The following is a 26185-nucleotide window of genomic DNA, read 5'->3' as shown; positions in this document are numbered from 1 at the left end:
GAAGGGGATCAAAGCATATTTGTGGGGAACAGTACATCCTGGTTCAGTGATAACAACCTGCCAGATAGTGGGGTTGCAGAATTGCATAACAGCTCAGCCCCTGGTAATCAACAACAGCAATCTAGTCAGTACGATTGGGAAATACCCCTGCGGAGTAGGCCAGGAACAGATGATCTTCAAACACAAACAAATCCACAAAACAGCAATAGGGAAGCATCAGAGCCAGTTAACCAAGAGCCCAGGTCCAACAGAGACAATCAGCCAAGCAGACAATCTGGTAAGGGTGTCCCTAGCAGCCAGGGCAATAGATACCCTTCTAGAATCCATAGGCCACCAAAATACTTGAAGGATTTTGTTCATAAATAACAACAACTGGGGGGTAAGGGGTGTTGTGTATGTAAATAGTTGCAAAACAAGGGAATTTGCAGACTGCACCGTAGCTAGGTTGAGCGGGAGATTCAGGTGCAGTCATTGGCTGCAAATAGCAAGAAGCGGGAAAATAAACGCCTCTGATTGGTTACAGTTCAAACAGTTCCACTATAAAAGGTTGCAACACTTGACAGTTGACAGTTGACATTTGTGTATTCAATAAACTCGTTCATTGCAAAAACCACTCTGAGTCCTCGTCTATCTGAACCAAACAGTGTTGTCATCAGGACCATCCAATCACTGGCTCATTAGTCATTAAGGTGACAAATCTGCATCTCTGCAATACTATCCAGACTATGGGGATCAATTCACTGCCTTCAGCGATGAACAGAAAAATCATCTTGCATTTCAAACTATTCCAAACTTCTCACTTGCACAGTTTTGATAAAAAGAACTTTAAAAAAAGTAACTTCCAAATGTCCTCATAAATGGAATTACAAATTAATTTCAATTAAATATATTTTTTCCTATCTAGAAAAAAAGAGGTTTTTTCAAAAGTCTACCAGTTCTTTTTTCTGAAAGGCTTTCTAGATTCAGTAACCATAGGATTATCATGTTCTGCATGGTTGTCCACATGCCAGGAACAAAATCTGTGGGAAGGTATAGAATAAAGATTAATTAAATAAATGTAAGTGATGAGATGAGATGGGGAATATCCATTTCATTTCACTTTATTTTTTCTTCCTTCATCTACTTTCTTATACTCTAGCTAACTTAACCATTACCCCCCCCCCAAAAAAAAACCCACACAGATCTGTTAAAAAAGAAGAAGTGGTAACTAACATATTTATGTATAGCTAATCTGGATCAGAGTAAAAATCTATCTAGAACATTATAATCAGTGCTTTTTTTGTAAAAGAAAAAGGTGCCGGAACTCACACATGTCATACAACCTGCCTTGCCTACCCTACAAGGTTCCATCCAAAAAAGGTGCCGGAACTCCGTTCTGAGCGTTCTATGAGAAAAAAAGCCCTGATTATAATTCTTCCTAGAGTAAACAGTACCTGAGCTCCAGCCCAAAGACAAGGTATAAATCAAATCAAATTCAATCAATCAATAATATTCTGTACAGTAACTTAAAACTGAGTATGATGGAACATGAGAAAAACTGCCAGGACAGATGTAGATCAAGAAAGCTGACCTTTTGGTACAGAGACTATTAATTAAAAAAATTGCAAAGTGCACAGTTTATTGTTTTAGTCTTGTAGTCTTATCCAGTGCATCAACAACAACTGACCTGTGATAATGCTATCTTAAGTTGCCTTTTAAATAGGTTGAAAATTTCTGAAGAAAAAAGGAAATAAACTTATTTCTCCATAACATGACACCTCCAAAAGCAACCAGTGAAGAGTATTTCACAGTTGGGATCAATATAGTGAGGGGGGAAAAATGTATGTGTCCAGCAAACAGACTTCTAAGAACTGAGCTTCAGAACTTCAGGACACCCCTAGTGAACACATTAATCATGAAGGTTCATAATAACCCAGGCCCACAGATGCCAGGTATAAAAGTGCACATATTTGCTTCTTCTCCCTCTCCCCCATCCCTCTCCCTCAAAATGAAAATGAAGTTTTTACAAATCAACTGAAAAATGAGGCACATTACTGGTGATGATAGAACCAGTAAAGTCAGGAGGGATGACCATAATAGTATGATAGCACAGAAGCAACAATATAGCATGTGGTTATAACTTTTACTCATACAAGCTAGTCACTGTGGAGTGGGACTCTTTTTAAGATTAAGCCAAGCAAGTTTCGCCAAGGCTTTGCAGCACAGAGTTAAGAATGAGAAGGATAAAGGCTGACCTCCTTTCATCAAGCTGAGATCATCTTATCTGGTTCCTGTACTATGGCTTAGTTGCAGCAAGAAAAGGAAGGCTTTGAGCAATAGATTATTCTTTAGCAATTGTTCTTTGCTCAGGAAATGGAATTATAGCAAAGGAGTGCATTACTTTGAGAACCCTATGGGAAACAGCCTTTGTACCTGCTGTGGAAGATACAGATTTTCCCATTCATTCACATGAAATAGTTCAAATAGCTGCCAGTTCTCAGAAGAGTGTGCTGAGCTATATGACGCAATAGGAGGTATAATAACACTTGAGATGTGGAACAGTAAAGTAAATAAACAGTGATTTACTTAGTGCTTTCTTAGATTAACAGTTCTTAGGGTCAGTGTCATAAGAAGTACTTTTATATATGTGAGTATGTGTGCATTTCAATGACATCTACTATGCTCATAAGAACAATTCATCAAAAGAGAAAGTGGACATGCATATATAATAAATAGAGTATCTTGGTTGAATCAAGGAAAGAAATACAAGTTCAATTCATTGTCACAAGCTACACAAACGTTTGAGACAAAGTCTGTGTAAGAGAGCTTTATGGGGAGGCAACTCATAAGTTTATAATGCAAAAAAATCAAAATAAAATTCATTGGAATCTCTAGGCCAAGAATATTCCACTAGCTGAATGACATAGGTGTATAAGTGGGACAGAATTCATGCTCTATTTTGGGGAATAATATTAATTTAATTTAAGGATTTATATAATTACCCAACTAGCAAAAATGTGAGTCTGGATTGTGAACATGATAAGAAACAATGATCCCAATGACAAAAAAAAATCCCAAAATAAACAACAACCACAAAACAGTCATGGCACACCAATACCATGTTTCCCTGAAAGTAAGAGCTACCCTGAAAATAAGCCCTAGCATGATTTTTGGGATAGGCCTAATATAAGCCCTACCCCCAAAATATGCCCTGGTTTTGGGGCGAGGTGCATGCCTAAAAATCAAGCAAGGGCGAGGGTGAGAGGTGGAGTTTACCATTGTAGCCAGGCCTCCCATGGATTGATACTTGCCTCACTGGCCCACTTCTTCTGCAGCCGAAGGAGCAGCTTCATTCTGCAGCTGAAAATGGAGCTCAGGCCTACATTTTGCCATCAGAGGCCTTTCTGGAAGGCCTCTTCATCCATGAACTGAGCTATGGATTTAATCTGTAGCTTGGTTCTCATTGCAACAGGGCTTCATGAAAGGCCTCTGATGGAGAAATGCAGGCACGAGCTCCATTTTCAGCTGCAGAATGAAGATGCTTCTTCAGCCACAGAAGAAGTGGGCCGCCTGGGCAGGGCTGTCAGTGCCGCTGCTGTGAGGTTAGTGGAAAAGATCCCCCCTGCAAATAAGACCTGGTGCCTCATTTGGAGGCAAAAAAGGGCAGGTCTTATTTTCAGGGAAACACAGTATTTTCTACACCTACAAGGTCATCTAACATTCTGACTCAATACCTGAGGACACAGCCAAGTCCTCAAAGATCTTCCTCGTCAGTTGAACCTCAGGTCTAGTGACATAACAGAAAAGGCTCACCTCCTAAATCCATCAGATGATGTCTTAAATGGACCTGAAATGTGCCAACTTTGTTGGAGCATGTGTGATGGACAGAAGCAATTGGAAACCAGTTTCTCATAAATAACAGGTTGACTCTTCTAGAAACAGACTGTTGAATTAGTGAGGTCTCATAAATACCATTGACTGTTTCAGAAACAGACTGTTGAATTAGAGAGGTCTTGGGTCTGATTTAGCAGAATTGTGTTATATATTTAAAGTGTGCATGTTTTATACTCTTACCGCATTTCCTAATAAGAATTTTTTTTTACTGTAAAAGCTTTGGGGATTATAAATTGGTCATGAAAATTCAATCTGCAAGGTATACTGGCTTACACAGAGAATTGATTTACATCCTGCTCATTCCACATTTGCTCTCTTAATTGAGGTAATATGGGATAATGGGAAGTCACTAATTGATGACTGTGGCTTAAGGGAAAGTAAAAATGCAGTAAGCACTATATTGAGAAAGAAGAATGGGATAGGATTTCTATTGTAACCACCAAACATGAAGGAAATCTAGCTCAATAGTATTTCAGAACTTTCTACTTCTTTCAGAACATTCTTAAATAACAGAAATCTGAATTATGATCATAATTATGATTATGAGCTTGTCAATCAGAAGGTCAGCAGTTTGGCAGGTCGAATCCCAAGTGTCGTGTAACAGAGTGAGCGCCTGTTACTCGTCCCAGCTTCTGCTAACCTAGCAGTTCGAAAGCACGTAAAAATGCAAGTAGAAAAATAGGGACCACTATGGTAGGAAGGTAACAGCGTTCCGTGTGCCTTTGGCATCTAGTCATGCCAGCCACATGACCACAGATACATCCTCGGACAACTGTTGGCTCTTTGGCTTTGAAACGGAGATGAGCACCAGCCCCTAGAGTCGGAAATGACTAGCATGCATGTGCGGGGGAACCTTTACCTTTATCTTAAAGATTGGATACTCTTTTTCACCCATGCTTTCTTGAGGAAGGGGAAGAAACTCCTGGCTCCTTACAGTAAGGTGAAATAATGTTAATTATATATTTTTTTTCCCAAGGCAAATGTATTTATTTGATTAAATTTACATCTCAAACATTTTGCATCTCAAACATACAACCCGGGGCAGCTTACAGAGAATATTACTTATGACACCGGGGAGTAATATCTCAGTTGCTGGATTTATCTTTCCACTTCTACCTCTACAAGATTGTTGTCTATGAACCTTTACCTGCTAGTATCTTGTACAAATACAAATTTGATGCTACAGTATTAAACTAGTCGACTCCAAAAATATGAACAATGATTTATGCAGTGCAGGTTATGCTAGATATGTTATACTGTATTTAATGACTTTTTTTATTAAATTGCAATAGCAGCTTTTATTATTCTCAGTCAAATAAATGATAACGATAATCAGCCAGACAAAAACCTTTTCCACCCTTAATTCTTTTCAAAACTCTTCCAAATGTCATCACTTGACATTGAAAGTAATAGGGCTAATCTTCCAGGAAAATGTATAAACAACTGCAAATAGTAAAAACAATCCTAAATTTTAATTACAGAAGAAGAAGATATATCTGTCTGCTGTAACATAAAAATACATATTCTTCTATAAATATTCAGATCAGGAAAATAATAATAATTAAAAAAACCTGCTTGTGTTGCTGGTGAAATAGCTGCAGGTCAAATAGAGAAGAAGGAAGGAATAAGCGAATCAACAAGATCAGTCAACAAAGTTTTACTGAATAATTCTGGATGCTTCTATAGGAGAGTTTGCTTCATCTCCACATATTGTGTATGTGTAAGTTACAAGGCGTAGCAATTGGGGTAAGCCCTGGCAAAAGTACCCACAAAATCAGTGGTGGGATTCAGTCGATTCACACCACTTTGGCAGAACCAGTAGCTAATTTTTTTGTTGTCCAGGTCCAGAGTGGACTTCCGGAAGCAGCATTCACACAGAGAACCGGTTGTTCACATATTTGAATCCCACCACTGCACAAAAGGCAGCCTTTTGGGGGGTAGTTTTGTATTCCAAAACTGTTCCTCCAACCTACCCTTTTCCACCTCCAGAGTTGCTTAGTTTATTTTGGGAAAACAAGTCAGGAAATACAGGTAGTCCTTCACTTATGACCATAACTGATCCCAAAATTCATGTTTCTAAGTGAAACATTTGTTAAGTGAGTTTTGCCCCATTTTATGACCTTTCTTGCCCCAGCTGTTAAGTGAATCGTTGCAGTTGTTCAGTTAGCGACATGGTTGTTAAATGAAACTGGCTTCCCCATTGACTTTGCTTGTCAGAAGGTCACAAAAACTGATCACATAGCATCCTTTGGAATGAGATACAACCCCCCCAAAACCAGTAAAAGTACCCATTATGTTATCCGCATTGAAAAGCTTCTGATTGTCCAGTCAGGGCTTAAAGATCACAGGAGAAACTGAGTTCAGCTCTCACTCCTAGGGAAGTCTCATCTCAGAACCATGACAGAATGCTTATAAGATATCACCATTGTATTTTTCAATCATGGGAAGCTCAGCAGAATGTAATAAGGTCACGTCCTCAGGCATAGGTCAGAAATAAAATGCCTGAAAGATGTCCCTCCATGTTTTTGCGTTCCATCAGACTTTAAGGAAAATCAAGAGTGCCAAGACAAGAAAAGTTGCCATAGTCCTATAATTATAACTCTATTGCTTTTAGAGGAGGAATTCAACATTTTGGAGAAGAGGTAGGTGGTATCACATTTAAAAACAAATACTTGTTGTCATAAGTCAGCAACTGCTTGCCAAAAACAACCCCACAATCATTCACAATCCATGCCCAAAGCCTAATAAAAAGAAATATCTCCTTATTCAAAATCACTTGGGGGGAAAAAAGCATTCTTAGCAGGCGAAAATCTCTATTTACCCAGTATATAATTAACCAGATTCTGATCATATACTAAAGACTGCTGGTTTATTGTATAAAACTGAGAGTTGACATACTGTAGTTGCAGAATACAATCCTGTGGGAAGGAAGAATAGAATATGGGCACAATGTGTGTCCGTGCTAAGTGATTCTGGGATTTTGTTTTGGTTTGTTCCCTTACAAAACCATCTGGGCTCATGAGGAATAGCTCTTGTTTCTTACTATGTAGGAATCATTCTCACAGGATATGAAGCTTTGCTCTGCTTGTGTAGATGCAATGTGGCATCTTGGTTAAAGTCTATGCTGCTTTGACAGCCTTCATCTCAATGTAATTACTTATTCAGCTATCAACCTTTTGCAAGCTTGCCAAGATGCAAGGCTTTCCTCTAATTCACATGTTAGTTCATGAACCATAACATTGTTAGTTTGGTTATCAGCCTCTTGGTTTCCTTCAAAATGACATAATGAGCATGAAGTACAATGACATTGGCTTAAAAAAATGTAAAAAAGTTGTAAAACTAAAAATGCGTTTTAAAGATGGGATATTTAGCATTTATTTTCCATGTCACTACTACATCCAAGGAACTGAACTGCAGTGATTGCAATAGCTGAAACAGTAATAAGGGGAATCAGTATAATACATTTTCAAGAAATTGAAATTTCATTCCGGTAATGTTGCCCCAGCATGAGGATGACATTGTAGGTAGGATAAAAGGTATGAAATAAGTATGTTTGTGTGTAGACATGTGCGAGTAAATGAGAAAAAAAGGCTTGAACAGGTCTGCAAGCTCATTACTTGGCTGTTGGCTTGATATCCTGCAGCCATTCTTCATATATATGCCTGCTTATTAGGGCTTTCACACAGTTCCCACCAGGCTCAAGGTTGACTCAGCCTTCCATCCTTCCGAGGTAGGTAAAATGAGGACCCAGATTGTTGGGGGCAATTAAGCTGACTTTGTAATAATGCTGCTTGGGGTGTGTGTGAAAGCCCTAATAAGCAGGCATATACATAGAATGAAGGCTACTGCTAAGCTTGTAAGCCGCCCTGAGTCTTCGGAGAAGGGCGGGATATAAATGGAATTAAAATAAAATAAAATAAATATGCTTTGGTCTCCAGGCCTTTAATCATCTTATTTGCTCTTCTTTGCACTTTTTCCAAAGTCTCAATATTTTTTGGAATGTGATGACCAAAACTGGATGCAGTATTCCAGGTGTGGTCTTACTAAGGCTTAATAAAAAGGCACTAATATGTCATGTGATTTTGATTCTATGCCTCTGCTTAGACAACCAAGGATTGTATTAGCTTTTTTGGCTGCTACTGCACACTGCTGGTTCACATTTAAGTGATTGTCCATTAGGACTCCAAGGTCCCTCACAAAGTTACTGTTTTTGAACCAGATTTCACCTAATCTGTACTTGTACCATTGGTTTTTCCTGCCTAAATGTAAAACTTGCTATTCTCCACATTAAATTTCATGTTGTTGAACAGGGCCCATTGTTCAAGTCTGCCAAGATCCTTTTGAATTCTGAGCTTGTTTTCTGGGGTGTTAGCTATTCCTGCCAGCTTAGTGTGATTTGCAAGTTTGATGAGATCCCCTTCTATTCCCTCATCTAAATCATTTATGAAGATATTAAGAGTACTGGGCCTAAGGCGGAACCCTGTGGTGCAAAATTGATTATTCTGTCAAATATTGATACATAAACTGCCATAAGATCTTATCATTCTCTCTCTGTTTCATTTTAATCTCCTTTTACACTATACTTAGTGTTAATTTTCCTTTTCAAGTGATTTAAATAGTGTTAATTGCTGATCTAGTTAGTTTAACTAGATTATGTTCAATACAGAGCAAAGTTAGCTGTATTTATGTCCCTTTAAATCAATGGTACTTGAGCACTTAATTGTGCATTCATTACATTAAATTCAATATGAGTTTAGGTATCTTTAATTTTCTTCAAATAGTTTTCCTTTTCAGTTTAATTAATGGTATGTAAACTTGTGGCAGAAATGGAGAGGGAGGAGCCTTAATTATATAGATCTTCAGTTCAGAATTTTTTGAGATAAGAAACCACTGAATCAAAATAATAGTAGTCCATTTGTTTGTCTGGAAGGGAAGAGTTTCAATCTGGAAAATTTTATAATCTTAAATTGTGTAGAAGTATTTACCAAATTAATTCCTGGATGGCCAAGAAGTGCATTTTCTAAAATGAGGAACAGTGGAAAAGTCTTTTCCAACCACAATTCTTCCTTGATGCTTTTTGGAATAATCATGTTTTGTGTACCAGAGGGTACAACATCCAGGAGAATCGGCGTCAGAATACATCGTGGGCCTGGCTGAGCGTCTTTGCAAATTCTCAAACCTTGAAGAACGCCTGAGGGATCGGCTCGTTTGCAGCCTCAGAGACAAAGCCCTACAACAGAGACTATTCGCCAGACCCAATTTAACATTCTCGGAGGCACAAGACGAAATAATGGCCGACAAAGCAGCTGGAGAAGCCATGCAAGTAGTGCAAAACCGTTCACCATGAGGTCACTAAATTTGGTAGCAAACCAGCAGTGGAAAAAGAGACGGAGATAGACAAGCTACAGAAACAGCCGGGCACACAAGAACACAGAAATCAACAAAAAGAAAACACTTACAAGGCAGTTCTCTTCTCTAGATGTATGGGGTGCGGAGGCAACCATTCCCGTGCAAACTGCAGATTCAGTATGGCCACGTGCAGGGCCTGTGGGAGGACCGGACACATCACGGTCGTATGCTGGGCTCGCCAGAGAGATGGACAACCCAAACATCAGAAGGGGGAACCGACAAGGAGAGGTACTGGGGGCCAGGGTCCAACCAGTGTGGGTTTTTTCAAAAGCCGGAGAAGTATTTGCCGCACAGGGGCTCATTGACCCCTTAAATCTAAACTTAAGCTCTCCATTGAACTGCAAGGCATTCCATGCAAAATGGAATTGGACTCCGGTTCAGCAGTCTCAATCATTTTGCATGAGACATTCAAATATGTCTGTAAACACAGCAATCACTGGGTTAAATTGAAGCCCTCGAGCATTATCTTAACCGACTTTCAGAATGCCCAAGTTAAAATTAAGGGGGAGGCCACCATATCAGTAAAATTTAAAGCGTTTTTGGGGCACCTGGATGTCATAGTAGTAGAGAGTCAGAGAACAAGTCTTATAGGACTTGACTGGTTTGCGGCTTTAGGAATTCAGATAACAGGCATCAACCGAACACAGAGAACTGCCCTCAGAGCTGTCTGTGAAGAATACACAGATGTGTTCAATTCTAAATTAGGAACTTATACCGGCCCACCTATTTCATTTAAATTAGACCCCAATGTAATACCAATCAGAGTCAAACCACACAGAGTTCCTTTTGCATTAAAACATAAAATCGATTCAGAAATTGATAAATTAGTAGATCAAGGGGTATTACAGCCTGTTGAAGGGGGAGAGTGGGAGACCCCTATCATCACCCCACTTAAACCAAATGGAGAGGTTCACATTTGCACGGACTACAAATGTACCCTAAATAAAGATTTAAACCAGCATGCCTACCCGGTTTCGATAGTCAGCCATATTCTAGCCTCTTTGCAAGGGGGCACCATTTTTGCTAAGCTCGATTTAGTGCAGGCATATCAACAACTGCCAGTAGACAAGGCCACAGCAGCGGCCCAAACAATAGTGACACATAGAGGAGCTTTCAAAGTCAAATGGTTGCAGTTTGGTGTAAGCGTAGCACCAGGGATATTCCAAGGGAACATGGAACGCACCCTTAAGGGCATTCAAAGTGTTTGCCCGTATTTTGATGATGTTCTCATTGCTGGAGAATCCACAGAAGTATTAGCAAATAGGCTCAGGGCTGTCTTACAAAGACTTCGCGATGCGGGCCTTAAACTGAAAAAGAATAAATGTAGTATTGGGGTCTCATCAACGGAATTTTTGGGGTTTCGTATCGATGCCAGTGGAATCCACCCCGCAGAATCAAAGGTAAAGGCCATCAAAATGGCTCCTAGTCCTAAAAACAAAACAGAATTACAAGCATTTTTGGGTTTACTGAACTTTTATCACACGTTTCTACCTCATAAGACAGCTATAGCAGAGCCCCTCCACAGGCTACTCGATAAGAAAGCTGTATGGCAATGGACTAGTGTACATGAAAAGAATTTTCAGGACCTTAAGGCCCTCTTATCAGAAAAATCCACAGTCACTCATTACATAGAGTCTAAACCTGTATGTCTTGCATGTGATGCATCTCCTTATGGGGTGGGGACAGTTTTAAGCCACATAGAAATGAATGGGGAACAAGTTCACATAGCATTCTATTCCAGAACTTTATCTGCAGCTGAACACAATTATGCACAAATTGACAAAGAAGCCTTAGCCATAGTGGCTGGGGTCAAAAAATTTCATGATTATTTATATGGAAGAAATTTCACTGTGTACACTGATCACAAACCCCTTTTTGGATTATTTACAACAGATAAACAAACCCCCACATATTATCCCCAAGGATGCTCAGGTGGTCTATATTTCTTTCCACCCATCGTTGAACGGGCAAGCTGAGTCTTCGGAGAAGGGCGGGATATAAATGGAATTAAATAAATAAATAATAATAAATAAATAAATAAATAAATGGGCCATGCAGATGGCCTCAGTAGACTACCACTGCCACTTATAGATCCTGACCCAGCTCCTGCTGCAAGAATATTATCCATATAAGATTTGCCTGAGTTCCCCCTCCATGCTGGGGACATTGCTGCAGAAACGGCCACAGATAGAATTCTAAGCAGAGTTTTGTCATGGGTATTCACAGGATGGTTAGAGAAAAGTACAGGCCCTGAATTCCAAAGTTACTTTGTTAGAAGGCATGAATTATCTGCACATAAAGGATGTTTGCTTTGGGGAAACAGAGTCATTATTCCCTCAGTATTAAGAGATAGAGTATTACAGTCCTTGCATGAAGGACACCCAGGCATAGTGCGCATGAAAGCATTAGCTAGAAGCTACCTTTGGTGGCCAGGTTTAGATAAGGCTGTTGAGGAGCAAGTACACGGGTGTTATGTCTGCCAAAGGTGAAGGCCTGAAATGCCCCAAGCACCTGTCCATAGATGGGAGGAGACTCATACTCCCTGGTCCAGGATTCATATTGACTATGATGGGCCTTTTCAAGGACAGCTCTTCTTGGTAGTAGTGGATAGCCACTCAAAATGGCTGGAAGTAATTCTGGTTCCTAATATGACTACTGCTAGGACCATCCAAGTGTTGAGAAAACTCTTTGCTACACATGGGCTACCTGATGTCGTGGTTTCAGATAATGGGGCTCAATTTACTGCTGCTGAGTTTAAGGTTTTCCTCAGAGCGAACCTAATCAGACATGCCACATCTGCACCTTTCCACCCATCGTTGAACGGGCAAGCTGAATGAATGGTGAGGACAACCAAGGATGCCCTCAAGCGCATCATCATAGGGGACTGGCATCATAGACTGGCAGACTTTTTACTCTGCCAACACTCTACACCCTGCACAGGCACAGGTAAAAGTCCGGCGGAGCTTCATTGGGGTAGACGACTCATCACTAAACTAGACAGACTTCATCCAGACAGAGTGGCATCAGATGCTTCTCAACCCAAACCCCCGAGGGGGCTACAGACTGGTGATTTGATCTGGGCCAGAAATTATGGGCCCAGACACTTATGGGTCCCAGGACAGGTGGTTGACAAAACTGGACCCCTATCTTACACAATAGGGGTGGAGGGAGGGCGACTGGTCAGATGGCATATTGACTAGTTAAGGAAAAGATTTCCAGAACGGTCACTGAGTGAGAACTTTGGCACAAGTCCCTCCTGTAGTTCTCCAGCTGGCACGCAAGCTACTGTAGCTCTCATACGTACCACCAGTATTTTCAGCACACAGCGGAATTCGAGTCCAAGGAGGACCAAGACAACTCTGAGGTGCAACATGGGACCCCTGATCAGTCGGATCAGCCATGCATCAGTGACAGCTGTGCTCACTCTGCTCCAAGTCTTGACTCTGGGGTGGGCCAACCTGGAGAGGCCAGCCAGAGCAGTTCTCTGTCTTCAGATTCTGCAGCACAGGAGAACATGAATTCACATGGCATGCCAGATAAGTGGGTAGACCACAAAGTGGTTGAAACCCCAAGGCATTCCTCACAGCCACACAAACCTCCTGCACACCTTACAGACTATGTTAATTAATTAATTAATTAATTGAATTTATATACCGCCCTTTCCCATAGGACTCATGTCAGTTTACAGGGCACAAAAACATCAATACAAAAATTAAGAACAATTAAAAAGATTAAACTAAATCCCTGAAAAAATATAAAACATATAAAACCCCAGTTAAAACCCCAATTAAAACTCAGCCTGGGCCGGAAAGCTCGAAGAGCCAGGTCTTCAGGTCTCGGCGAAATGATCAAAGGTCGGGGGCAGTCCTAAGCTCCACGGGCAGCTGGTTCCAAAGGGCAGGCGCACCCACTGAGAAGGCCCTCCCCCTGGGTGTTATCCGACCTCCGGCACCCTGAGAAGGCCCTCCCTGTGGGAGTGCACAGGACAAAGGGAACTTGATGCTGGCAGCAGGTGTTCCCTCAGATATCCTGGACCCAAGCCATTTAGGGTTTTATAGGTCATCACCAGCATCTTGAATCTCACCCGGAGGGCAACCGGAAGCCAATGCAGCTCACGGAGCAGAGGTGTTACATGGGAGTAATGGGAAACCCCCATCACAACTCGCGCGGATGCATTTTGCACCAGCTGAAGCCTCTGAGTGGTCCTCAAGGGCAGCCCCATGTAGAGAGTGTTGCAGTAGTCTAAACGGGAGGTCATGAGCGCATGAGTGACTGTGCGTAGGGCATCTCAGTCCAGGTAGGGTCGCAACTGGCGCACCAGGCGAACCTGGGCAAAAGCCCCCCTGGTCATGGCTCCTACATGGTCTTCAAAACTGAGCCGCGAATCCAGGAGGACACCCAAGTTGCGAGCCCTATCAACGGGGGTAACACCTCACCCCCCATCATTAATGATGGAATAGTCTGGTTAACCCAAGATGCCGGTATGCACAGCCACTTAGTCTTGGCAGGATTGAGATGAAGCCTGTTTCTCCCCATCCAAACCCGGACCGCCTCCAGGCAGTGGGACATCATGGTGAGGGCATCACTGGGTTGGTTCGGGGTGGAGAAAAAAAGTTGGGTATCATCAGCGTACTGATGATACCCCACCCCAAAATCACGAATTATCTCGCCCAGCGGCTTCATATAGATGTTGAACAGGAGGGGAGAGAGAACCGACCCCTGAGGGACTCCACAAACGAGAGGCCTCAAGGCGGATCTCTGCCCTCCCATCAACACCGACTATGAGCGGCCCAGGAGATTAGGAGGAGAACCACCGCAAAACGGTGCCTCCCACTCCCAACCCCCTGAGACGCCGCAGTAGGATACCATGGTCGATGGTATCAAAAGCTGCTGAGAGATCTAATAGGACTAGGACAGAGGAATAACCCCTGTCCCGAGCCCGCCAGAGATCATTCACCAGCACGACCAATGCCGTCTCCGTGCTGTGCCCGGGCCTGAAACCCGATTGGTACAGGTCCAGATAATCAGTTTCCTCCAGGAACAGGGGAAGCTGATGCGCCACCACACTCTCAACAACCTTCGCCAAAAAACGAAGGTTGGAGACCGGACGATAGTTGTTTAAAACAGCTGGGTCCAGGGCAGGCTTCTTGAGGAGGGGTCTCAGCACCGCCTCCTTCAAGGAGGAGGGGAAGATACCCTCCTTCAAAGAAGCAGTTATTACTGCCTGGAACCAGCCTCGTGTCTCCTCCCGGACCGCAAAAACCAGCCAGGAGGGGCTGGTTAGGTACTGTTAGGTACTGTAAAACTACTGGCAGAACAGAAGAACTGTCATTAGTCTCATTGCATGCAGTTGTGCCTAACACGCATTATGAATCTACTACCTTGAATGGGGTCAAACATTCACTTATATATTGGAAGTTGGGAGTGAATTGAATTATTTAAACTTGTAAAGGTTATATTATTTGTTCTTAAAAGGGGGAGGGGTGTTATGTACTGAGCTTTTGGGGGTTTAATCACGTATGCTGCTGGAGAACTAACGGTTCTCCAGCAACCCAGACAGGACGTCTCCAGTCCTGGCAGCAGTTAACATGGCGGGAATACTGGGTTCAATCTGATTGGTTGTTTGGAGCATGTGGACTTTATATATTGTGCAACATTACCCCAAAGCCTCAGTACAGTCCAGTCTCACTACAATAAAGCTATGGTTCTTCTGTACTCACCTGCCTGGTGTCTTCCCTGCTCTTCAGAACCCACAACACAACAGTTAACATCCCATTGGCAATATCAAAGATGTCAATTAGACCTGATAGAAAACTCTTGTTTTCACCTTTCCTAAGAGGAAATTGGACTATCATGTTCTGATGTAAGCAATCTTTACAATCACCTGCCCATTCTCGGTCACCTATAATTTGGCAATTAACATGCACCTCCATGCTCTCTAAGTAAATGAGGATGATTTAAGCAGCATACATTTTCTGGTTCTTAATGACAGCCAGGGAGGTGCTTATGTCCCAAAGTACAGCTAAAGGCCATTAACTTCAAATGATCATTAATCTTAGCTGCCAAGTTTATGGCTGGTGTTTTAAAATGATACAGGATTGGCGATCCTCTCTAGAAGCTTGTGTATAAGTGCTGGAACACACATACACATTGCAATCTAGAGTAAATAGAGAATATTTCTTATGCATCTTTTTTCAAATGTAATATATATAGTGATTTTAAAACCTAACTATGTGAGAATAGAATAGAATAGAATAGAATAGAATAGAATAGAATAGAATAGAATAGAATAGAATAGAATAGAATAGAATAGGATAGGATAGGATAGGATAGGATAGGATAGGATAGGATAGGATAGGATAGGATAGGATAGGGTAGGGTAGGGTAGGGTAGGGTAGGGTAGGGTAGGGTAGGGTAGGATAGGATAGGATAGGATAGGATAGGATAGGATAGGATAGGATAGGATAGGATAGGATAGGATAGGATACAGCTAGAAGGAACCTTGGAGGTCTTCTAGTCCAGCCACCCACTCAAGCAGAAGAACCTATACCATCTGTAACAGGGGTCTCCATACTTGTGGATTTCAACTCCCAGAATTCCTAGGCTGGCTATAGAGTTATAAACTGAGAATAAATACTTGACCAAGATGAATTTACATAAATACATTTTTATCATTTTTAGAATAATACCATCCATTATTTGAAACTGATTTATAATGTAAATGCATATTTAGACAATACACCTTTACCAAGGGGGGGTGGAGTATAAGGTAAAATTTTCAAGTAGCAAACTTAGAAGAAAACTGAAACTTCAGCATCACCAATTTCTATACTTTCTCAATTACAAAGTGCACATTTTTGTCCTACCCACTCACTAGTATCCTCGTGTGATAGTGATCATTATTCATAGTATTTATATGTGTGCTAACAATGAGATTGAATGCTTGAACTATATGACTTAAGTTTAAGAAGGCTCAGAGTGTAAGTAATTAGCCTTTTTGAAATAAATAAATGAAATGTCATTAGTCTGCACATGGAAAATCAAACCAGTGATTTTATAGCATAACTGGTATTATTAGTCTTTCCCACGTACATTTATAAATGTTTGCCATATTAATGGGCCACTTATTTAAAAAAAATACTTCTCCCTATCTTAGAGATCAGGAAAATAGGGAAGGGGTTTCACATGTCTTTTCATTTGCTTGTAGAATTAAGTCATTTCTGGAATGATGAGATTTTATAGCTTTACTATTAGAACTTACGTAATAGTAACAAGCATTTTATAGGAAGGTTTGCTGTGTTGCTTTAGTACACATACAGCACATGTAATGCTGAGAATATAAGAAAAGGGAAGGAACAAAGCCAGGCAAATGCTATACACCATCCTGATAGCTTGAAAATAATACTATTAAACAAAAGCCATATTTCACTGAGTTGCTCAAAGTGAATAAATTAATGCTACAACATTAATTAAGAAACTTCCAAGTATTTAGAGAAGTAAGAATTTGAAATTTTAGAAATAAGAGAAATGGAAATTGCTGTTGAATATTCAAGGAAAGTCGTTTCAACCAGCAACGACTGCTATGTTTGTGGAACTATCTCCAGAGAGAGTGGGAAGAAATGAGAGAGAGAGAGATGATAAAATTAAATCTCTAGCTTGTTAGTTATTCAGCTATTTCTCTTTGTCTACAATATCCTTTTTCTCTAAGCTTAGCTTAATGCTTGCTTTGCAGTAGTGTGTTTTATAATAAAATAAATAATAAATATATATTTTTGATGTCAGTTTTTATCTAGGGGGTTGTAGTCTTGGAACAAGCACACTAGATAGATAGATAGATAGATAGATAGATAGATAGATAGATAGATAGATAGATAGATAGATAGATAGATAGGATTTTAGTTCACAAACTTGCAAAATGTTGAAGGAAAATGTAAATCAAGGTTTAAAACAATTAGAACCTTGAACATTGGGCACTATTTAACAATTCAGTGGTGAAAAAAGTAAGGTTCTACATTTAGGCAAGAAAAACCAAATGCACAGGTATAGTATAGGTGGTACCTTGCTCAATAGTAGTAACTGTGAGAGGGATCTCGGAGTCTTAGTAGACAATCACTTCAATATGAGCCAGCAATGTGCTGCAGCTGCCAAAAAAGCCAACACAGTGCTAGGCTGCATTAACAGAGGGATAGAATCAAGATCATGTGAAGTGTTAATACCACTTTACAATTCTTTGGTAAGGCCACACTTGGAATACTGCATCCAGTTTTGGTCACCACGATGTAAAAAAGATGTTGAGACTCTAGAAAGAGTACAGAGAAGAGCAACAAAGATGATTGGGGGACTGGAGGCTAAAACATATAAGGAATGATTGCTAGAATTGGGTATGTCTAGTTTAATGAAGAGAAGGATGAGTGGTGACATGATAGCAGTGTTCCAATATCTCAGGGGTTGTCACAAAGAAGAAGGAGTCAAGCTATTCTCCAAAGCACCTGAAGGCAGGACAAGAAGCAATGGATCGAAACTAACAAAAAAGAGAAGCAACCTAGAACTAAGGAGAAATTTCCTGACAGTTACAATTAATCAGTGGAATGACCTGCCTCCAGAAGCTGTGAATGCTCCAACACTGTAAGTTTTCAAGAAGAGACTAGACAGCCATTTGTCCAAAATGGTACAGGAATTCCTGCTGAGCAGGGGGTTGGACTAGATGACCTCCAAGGTCCCTTCCAACGTTGTTGTTGTTGTTGTTGTTGTTGTTGTTGTTATTATATTGTGTAGGTACTTAATTAATAGTTTTGCTACTTTGAACTCTATACCTATTCCCATTCCTCAAGATCTATATGGTTTCATTTTAAAGCAAAATAAAATAGTGCTATGTTGAAACTATTTTCTACATCTTTTTCAGTCTCATTCAGTTGAGTGAAAAGAGAAATGCCTCAAAATATCAAATTAGGATGTTTCTGTGTAATTTTCATGGTGGGAAACGAAGGCTTACACTTACCTCAGTTATTAAGCCAGTTGTTATTTTCAGAATTTGACTACCGGTATTTAAATCAACAAAGTCCAGAAAAGAGATTCCTCCTATGATGACTTTTTCCCCAATGTTGGGAGACATGGGTAGACAGAGATACTGCAGAATAAGTAATCAAGAGATATAAAACAGAAATACAAAACATACCATCTTTGGACTATCTTTCAACAGAAAGGTAACTTAAATAATCACAAAGCAAATAAAAATAAAGTCTGAAAGCTCTGACAATAATACAAATATGAGAAGACTCTTTCATGAGGAAGAGGAGGTTTTGAAGAAAATGGTTGAGCAATTTGGATACAGTGTTTATGGTTTCCAATAAAAATTGTACCTGTGCATCTCGAGATGTTATCAAAACTCTGTTCTGACCATCAGTGACATTAAGTAACTATAGAACAGAATGCTGTCAGACTAGCTTTCCTGATCTAAAAGAAAAGTAAAGACAAAAAAAATGTACTTGCTTATATGAAATCAGAAGTTGCAAACTTTATAAATAAGTTAATTACATAAAGTTGCTGATCTAGGGAATAAAGCCTTCTGGAGTTGGAGAATCAACCGACGGAAAAATCATAGCTATTTTCATAATGATGCAGCTATAACTAGCTTCAGGATGCTTGATTCCGTAAAAGGAATCATTAAAGACCCCATTCCTTATTTCCAATTCATTATTTATCAATACATATGCATATTGTAATAGCCATGCTGCAACTACAACATTCATTTTTTTAAAAAATAAATAAATAAATAAATAAAGCAAGTAATAAATTCACAGAACTAAGAACGCAGCATCTTCCCAAACGTGGCTGATTAGATGGGGAAATTGGTTGATCTAAAGAGGGGGGTGGCAGGGTGGGGGTGTGTGTGGCATCTTTCAGTAACTCAGTAAAGGCTGAAAGCAGAAGGTTTCCTCTTTCTATTAAATAATGATGCATGATACTAACTGCTTGTTCTAAACAAGCGCTGGGATTATTTATTATTAGCTGAATAGCAGAGGGTAAGGTAAATGGAGAATTCTATTTAGGATGTCCTGGATACGTAGCCTGCTTTCTACTCTTTTGTAAATTGGATGACCTGAAAAATGAGTCTTCCCTTCTTCCCTGTTTCATACTGGCTGAAGATTCCAGCTATATGTTTCTTCTTCAATCAGAGTTTATTTGGGTTTCAAAATGGTTATGTTGCTGTTAGGGACAGTTCTTCTTATCTTTGGTGAGTTTTTCAGTATCTCTAGAATGCAGGACCCTGGGCTTGCAGGAATATTGAGATAATGGGACTGTTGCTTAGGATTATCAGTAATTATTTCTTTGTCTAAAAGTCTGGAGGGGTTTCACTGAGGTGAAGTGGTTTAATATGAAGAATTAATCCCCTGGCTTTCTGGTGGTTTTGTAACAGACCTTGGGTAACAATCGAAAAGTGTGGCTGGAGATGAAAACATGTTATAGTGCCACTATGATATAAATTGGGCTTTACACTTGAAACTTCTATTTCTTAGCAGCTTGTCTTTCCAAAAGTGCAAGTCCTGATTCTAACATAATTGATGGAGTCACTATCTAGTAGTGAAACCAAAAGCTCCAGGACTTTAAAAAAAAAAACAACTATCGAAGTTGCTTACTACGTATGGGGTTCTAAACAGACTATCATGAGACATTAGAATGAAGATCCAGGTCCTGACCAAATCTAAAATAATATCCATTATTTTTAGCACAAAGAAGTTTTCATGAGCATATTCGATAATTATTTGCTATGCGACTAGTGATCAGCTGAATCAAAAGTCATACCAGAATAATCAGTCCATTTCCAGGCAGAATTAATGAAAAAAAAACACAATGCATATAAACAGAGAGGCACCCCATTTCAAACTTGTGGTGTCATGTCAAAGAAACACATAGAAGATAGGAGCACCTAGGGAAGATAGGAGAAATGTAAACCAGTCTCTTCACAAGCCAAAGCACTCATTCTGATAGATCAAGAATGATCTATAAATAGAGTGCAATGTTTGCTTTTGAATTAGGACAGTTATCATAATAGCAACTGAAGGTATGTCTCACCTGTTCACTAGAAACATTGTATTTTTAGAGAAAAGTTGTGTGCTTAAGCAGGGAACATGATAAAAGCTATGGAAATAAATTCTATATCACATTCTTTAATGAGAAAGACATTTTCAAATTGCATGATAATGACAAACATAGGAAAGGCCAGGAAGCATTCAACAAATCGGAATTAATAGAGTGTGAAATTCACTCAACTCCAATAGTTCCCATAAGACAAAATGTTTCAGCTTGTTACTTATCAACCATCCAGCATCATAATAGAAGGGGAGACATTCTAATAAGAGGCTACCACAGAATCTATGTTTGCTATATTTGAAATAAGCAATATATTCAACAATTATTATCCCTTAAAAAGATAATGATAAAATAAAACTATAGTTTTCTCCCTTTGGCATGTACTGTATGTAACATAATAAAACATTATTCACTAGCATTTTATTCAATTAACATTATGTCTGGAACAAAATACCAGCTGTTGAAAATTCTCATTGTTAAAAATACATTTCATTTGGAAAATTAAAAATCATTGATTGACAATGTATGGATATAAAAATGGACACACTATTATTGCAAAACAGCACCTTAAACTATGTGACTTTTAAAGTCTCACAGTCCTTTTTACATAAGATGCTGAACTTAGATGGGTAATTATTCATTTTTAAAATGAAGCAGCATTCAACCATATTTGTTTCCTAGATTAAGCCTGAACCTTATGAATAGGTAGTTGAGGCTAATTAATGTATAATGAAACCATTTGTCTAGAAAAGAAACAGCAAATGCAGAATTTAAAGCACAACATGGTGTGGTGATCCAGAGGCTGATTTAGAACTCAGGGAGAGCCACAGTTCAAAATGTTTCAGTCATGGATGGTCACTGGGTGATTTTAGACAGTCACTATCCTACAGGGTGGAATTTCAAAAAGGTAAAAAGTATGTTCAGTACATAAACTCCATGGTGACTGCTTTCCTATAGAATAGCTTGCTTCCAAAAGTGAGATTGGTCTCTTCTTAGTAGATAGGATAGCCTTGATAAAGAGAGGAAAGATCTCTTACCAATGTAATAAATAGAGAAACATGGCTTAAGATAGAGATTTACAGAAACATCTAAGGCAGCCCCTACTCAGAGAGAAATATACCAATTCACATGAAGGGAGGAGGGGAAACACATACTCAAACTTGTAAGGTTTAAGAGAGATTAGTGATAAGGAGATGGTGCTCATAATGCAACAAAGATCTGTCTCAGAGTTCTCTCAACCTTCCAAGATATTATGATTGGACTAACCAAAGCATTCTGGTATTAGTCAATGTGGGTATCAGCTACTGAATTTCATACTCTCTCTTCGTCTCCCTCTACTGTCTTACCTAAATATCATAAAAGTTAGGAGAAAATTCTCCTGCAGGGCCATCCCCTACAGCACTTTACAGTTATAAATAGAGAAATATACATGTATACAATAACCAATTGAGAAAGCTTTGTAAAATCAATGTACTCCAATTTTAACAAATGCTAAATGTACTTGACATATTTCTTATGATTTAAATATGAAATTAATTCATCAGAATATATTGATTTCACCTTAGAGAGAGAGAGAGAGAGGGAGGGAGGGAGGGAGGGAGGGAGGGAGGGAGGGAGAAAGTTTGTGTATGTGTGTGAAAGAAGTGTCATTCAGCAAGATACAAACTGGTATATAAAAACTTACATCCAGAAGTTATGGGTGCTCCAATACAGGTGGTTTTTAAGAAGAGATTAGACAACCATTTGTCTGAAATGTTTTAGGGTTTCCTGCTTGAACAGGGGGTTGGATTAGAAGACCTTCAAGGTCCCTTCCAACTCTGTTATTCTGTTCAGTGGTTATTGGAGTATCAAATATTTGAATGTTTGTTTTACCTATGTCCCTCCCCCCAAGAAACCATGCCAATAAGCATGCTAGAGGATATCCTAATCTATTTTCTGCTCCAAAAATGTTTGTTTTTATATTATTATTTCTCCTCTTCTGAGATAGCAAGACTACACTGAAATGTCCACATCTTTCTCTAATGCAGGGGTCCCCAAACCCTGGGGCCACAGAACAGCATGGGTCTGCGGCACACCAGAAGCCAGGCTGTGCAATGGAAGCCCCATCTGTGCATGTGTGGGATGCAGTGTGTGAAACCCTGGCTCCCAAAAATTTGGGGGCCACTATTCTAATAAATCAAATAATATGATGGGATCAGATCTTGGAGGAAGTCAGGTGAAATTAAAAAAAAAGAAATCATGTAGATAGTTTTTTATAGTTTTGACTTTAATGGTGTTCTGAGAATCCAACTTCATTTTATGGTAAACATTCCATGACTTTCTGCTTTCAATTTATACCAAAGTAAATGCGTAGAATCCCAATTTAAATTTAAATTGGCAGAAAAGCGAGTAGTTCCCCTCACTGGCAGTTATGTTAATACAAGATCCTCCTCACCTCTATACATAGGACTTAAGTTGAGCAGGTTTAAATCCTTAATATTTTCATTCTTCTTTACTTTGAAGGACATGGGTGGTTTTATAAAAAATGTCAGGTGCCAAATAAAAAGCAGTTGCAATCAAAACCGAAAGAGGCACCTAGCATAAAAAACATTGTTCCGGCCTCTAAAAAACACTAGATTTAATACTATCTTTTTTTACTAAATATTGGTGGCAGAGGAAGAGGATTAGCAGGATTGTCAGCAGGCTATTTTTATCCCTTTCAAATATTCAAGGGACTGAACAAAGCAGGATGATGGTAGAAGAAAGAAAATACATTTATGGCTTTGCACCCCAATCTGAGTTCATTTATTGTAAAGCACACAGAGAGCCTTTTGCAAATGCAATTGTGAAATTCAATTGGATTTCAGCTTTGACTTAGATTGGCTATTTTGACTTAATTGTGTGTATATATTTGTACAGAAGGATGAGCTGGTGATTTATAAAATTCTGAATCTTGCAATTCAGCTCTTCATAATGTCCTTGCTTGAAATCTATTTAATGCTCAGGGTACCTGAAGATATATTCTTTGCAGACAGCCATCTATTTGGAATTTGCATAATTATATGACAATGCAAATGTTTCCAAAGAGAGAAGCAAACAGCATGACCAGAGTATTATGCAAATATTGTTCTTCACAGAAATTGTGAGTATGTGTGAGAGAGGACACATTTGTGCAACTTTGCACCCATAGACACAGAGTTGTTTTATAGGCAATGTAACAAGCCATGGTATTTCTGGGGAAAAAACTGCAGGCAAAGGCTAGACTGGTCAACTTCTGGACTAGATTTCTTTCAGCTTTGGAATCTATGTATGTGCAGTTTATGTGTATGTCAACATATATCTACTTTAAAAGACTGGGGGCATATTAAGAAATAATTTATTTCTGACATAGAAATAAATTATTTCTGTATTTCAGTATGACCTTTCTCTAATCTATATTCACCATAGACATACGGGTAGAAGTTGATGGACATATATTCATTTTTTAAAAAAATCTGTGATTCTAGAATAACTGTAGAAGAAATATTCATTCATTTTTTATCATATCCAATGAAAAATTTATAAGCAGGTATAGACCATGGACAATTTATAAAATGAGTATATGTATGTATATTTTAAAAGGGACGCGGTGGCTCAGTGGGTTAGGACGCTGAGCTTGTCGATCAGAAGGTCCGCAGTTTGGCGGGTCGAATCCCGAGTGCCGCGTAACAGAGTGAGCGCCTGTTACTCGTCCCAGCTTCTGCCCACCTAGCAGTTCGAAAGCACGTAAAAATGCAAGTAGAAAAATAGGGACCACTCCGGTGGGAAGGTAACAGCGTTCCGTGCGCCTTTGGCGTCTAGTCATGCCGGCCACATGACCACGGAGACGTCCTCAGACAAGCGCTGGCTCTTCGGCTTTGAAACGGAGATGAGCACCGGCCCCTAGAGTCGAAAACAACTAGCACGCATGTGCGGGGGAACCTTTACCTTTACCTTTTATGTATATTTTATTCTGCTTATTGTATCAAAGGCAGATGGTGAGTCAATAAATGCTGCATACAGGTATTTTGAAGGATCATTCATTGATTTGTGACTCAAATGTCATAAAGTGAAACACTGATCTGTTGCTTTCTAAAGCCTTTCTGTTCTTCTGATGTTATCTGCTTAGCATCCACCCAATCAATCTAACTGTTTAAAAGATACTTTATACATGATATACATTTAATGTCAGTGGGACCTATTGGGCAAAAGTTAGTGGGGTATGTAGAATCTCTTTTTTAAAAAAAAAAATAATGGAATTACTAGGCTATTTTTCCAACCTATATAGATATTAGCCCAGTGGTGCTAATATAGCAACCATAGAACTCCACCAATCAGGGAATAACTTAAAATGTAAAATGTTATGCTCTACAGGGGCTTTGCCAGCTGTCCCTTGTAAAATTATCTTTTAACTTTTGAAGCAGTTACTGGGGGCCATTTTAATATGTTTTTAATAAGGTAAAGGTAAAGGTTCCCCTGCACATGCGTGCTAGTCGTTTCCGACTCTAGGGGCCGGTGCTCATCTCCATTTCAAAGCCGAAGAGCCAGCACTTGTCCGAGGACGTCTCCGTGGTCATGTGGACGGCATGACTAGACGCCAAAGGTGCACGGAACGCTGTTACCTTCCCACCGTAGTGGTCCCTATTTTTTTACTTGGATTTTTATGTGCTTTCGAACTGCTAGGTTGGCAGAAGCTGGGATGAGTAACAGGCACTCACTCTGTTACACGGCACTCGGGATTTGACCCGCCAAACTGCCGACCATCTGATCGACAAGCTCAGCGTCCTAACCCACTGAGCCACCGCGTCCCTAATATAGCTATAACAGTTAATATAATATAGATATATTACAGATATAACAATTCATCAAACTTAACTGTTGTCTTTTTATTCCAATATCCTCAAATCTATATTTGAGAAAAGTTATCCAAAGTTCAGGTGAAATAATTGTGCTTCTATTATTGTTTTATTTATTTCTCTCCTTTGGAAATCAGTTCTTAGAATTGTGTGTCATTATTTTGTAAACCTGATAGTCTTAATTCTTGACATGGACAAGATTTTGTTATAATCTTGTTTATTTCTTTTTATCAGTGTTTGATTCCCCCCCCCCAGCATTTATCCTTTACTACCCTTACCCTGTCAAATTATTTATCCTTATTAATTTGTTTAACTAATCTGACCAGTTCCTTGAAGGGGTATTTTTATTCTCAATCTAAAATGAGCAGATATTTCTAGTTTTTTACTTTTACATACTGAAGAGGAGACTTGGAAAAAAAAATCTGAAATATTGAGATGAAATGCAAATACACCATTGTGTATGTCATAAAAAAGGAGGAGGAGGAGGAAGAGGAAAAGGAGGAGGAAGAAGAATTCACATTTGGGTATTCCAATCCTATTTGTCTTCAAAGTGACATGTTTTTACCTCTGTCAAATAAAATCAATTACAACCCTTGTTTTTTTTTCCATAAGAAACCCACAAAACCTCAAATCAACCAAATGTATGACTGTTATTTGTCTGTAGACAGATATAGTAACAGTTGAAATCAGAACCCACCAAGGATCATCATATTTTAAAGCTTTCATCAGAGAAATATACATTTCAAAGAATTAAAATATTTATTATATTAAAAAGTACCTAAGTTAATTTAAACTATATAGGGTTGGGTTAACTAATTTGAGCATCCAATTGTGGAGCAAGAAACCAGTCCAAGATTAAAACTGTAGAAAAATTCCTGCAAAATGAAATATTAAAATCACGTGTTCAAAACAAAAATCTCAGTGAAAAATTAAGGATGTATTTAGAAGAAGTCTATTTA

This window comes from Vipera berus, assembly GCF_964194415.1.
Source record: "Vipera berus genome assembly, chromosome: 2".
Lineage (NCBI taxonomy): Eukaryota > Metazoa > Chordata > Lepidosauria > Squamata > Viperidae > Vipera > Vipera berus.
Note: the sequence above shows the minus strand (reverse complement) of the source record.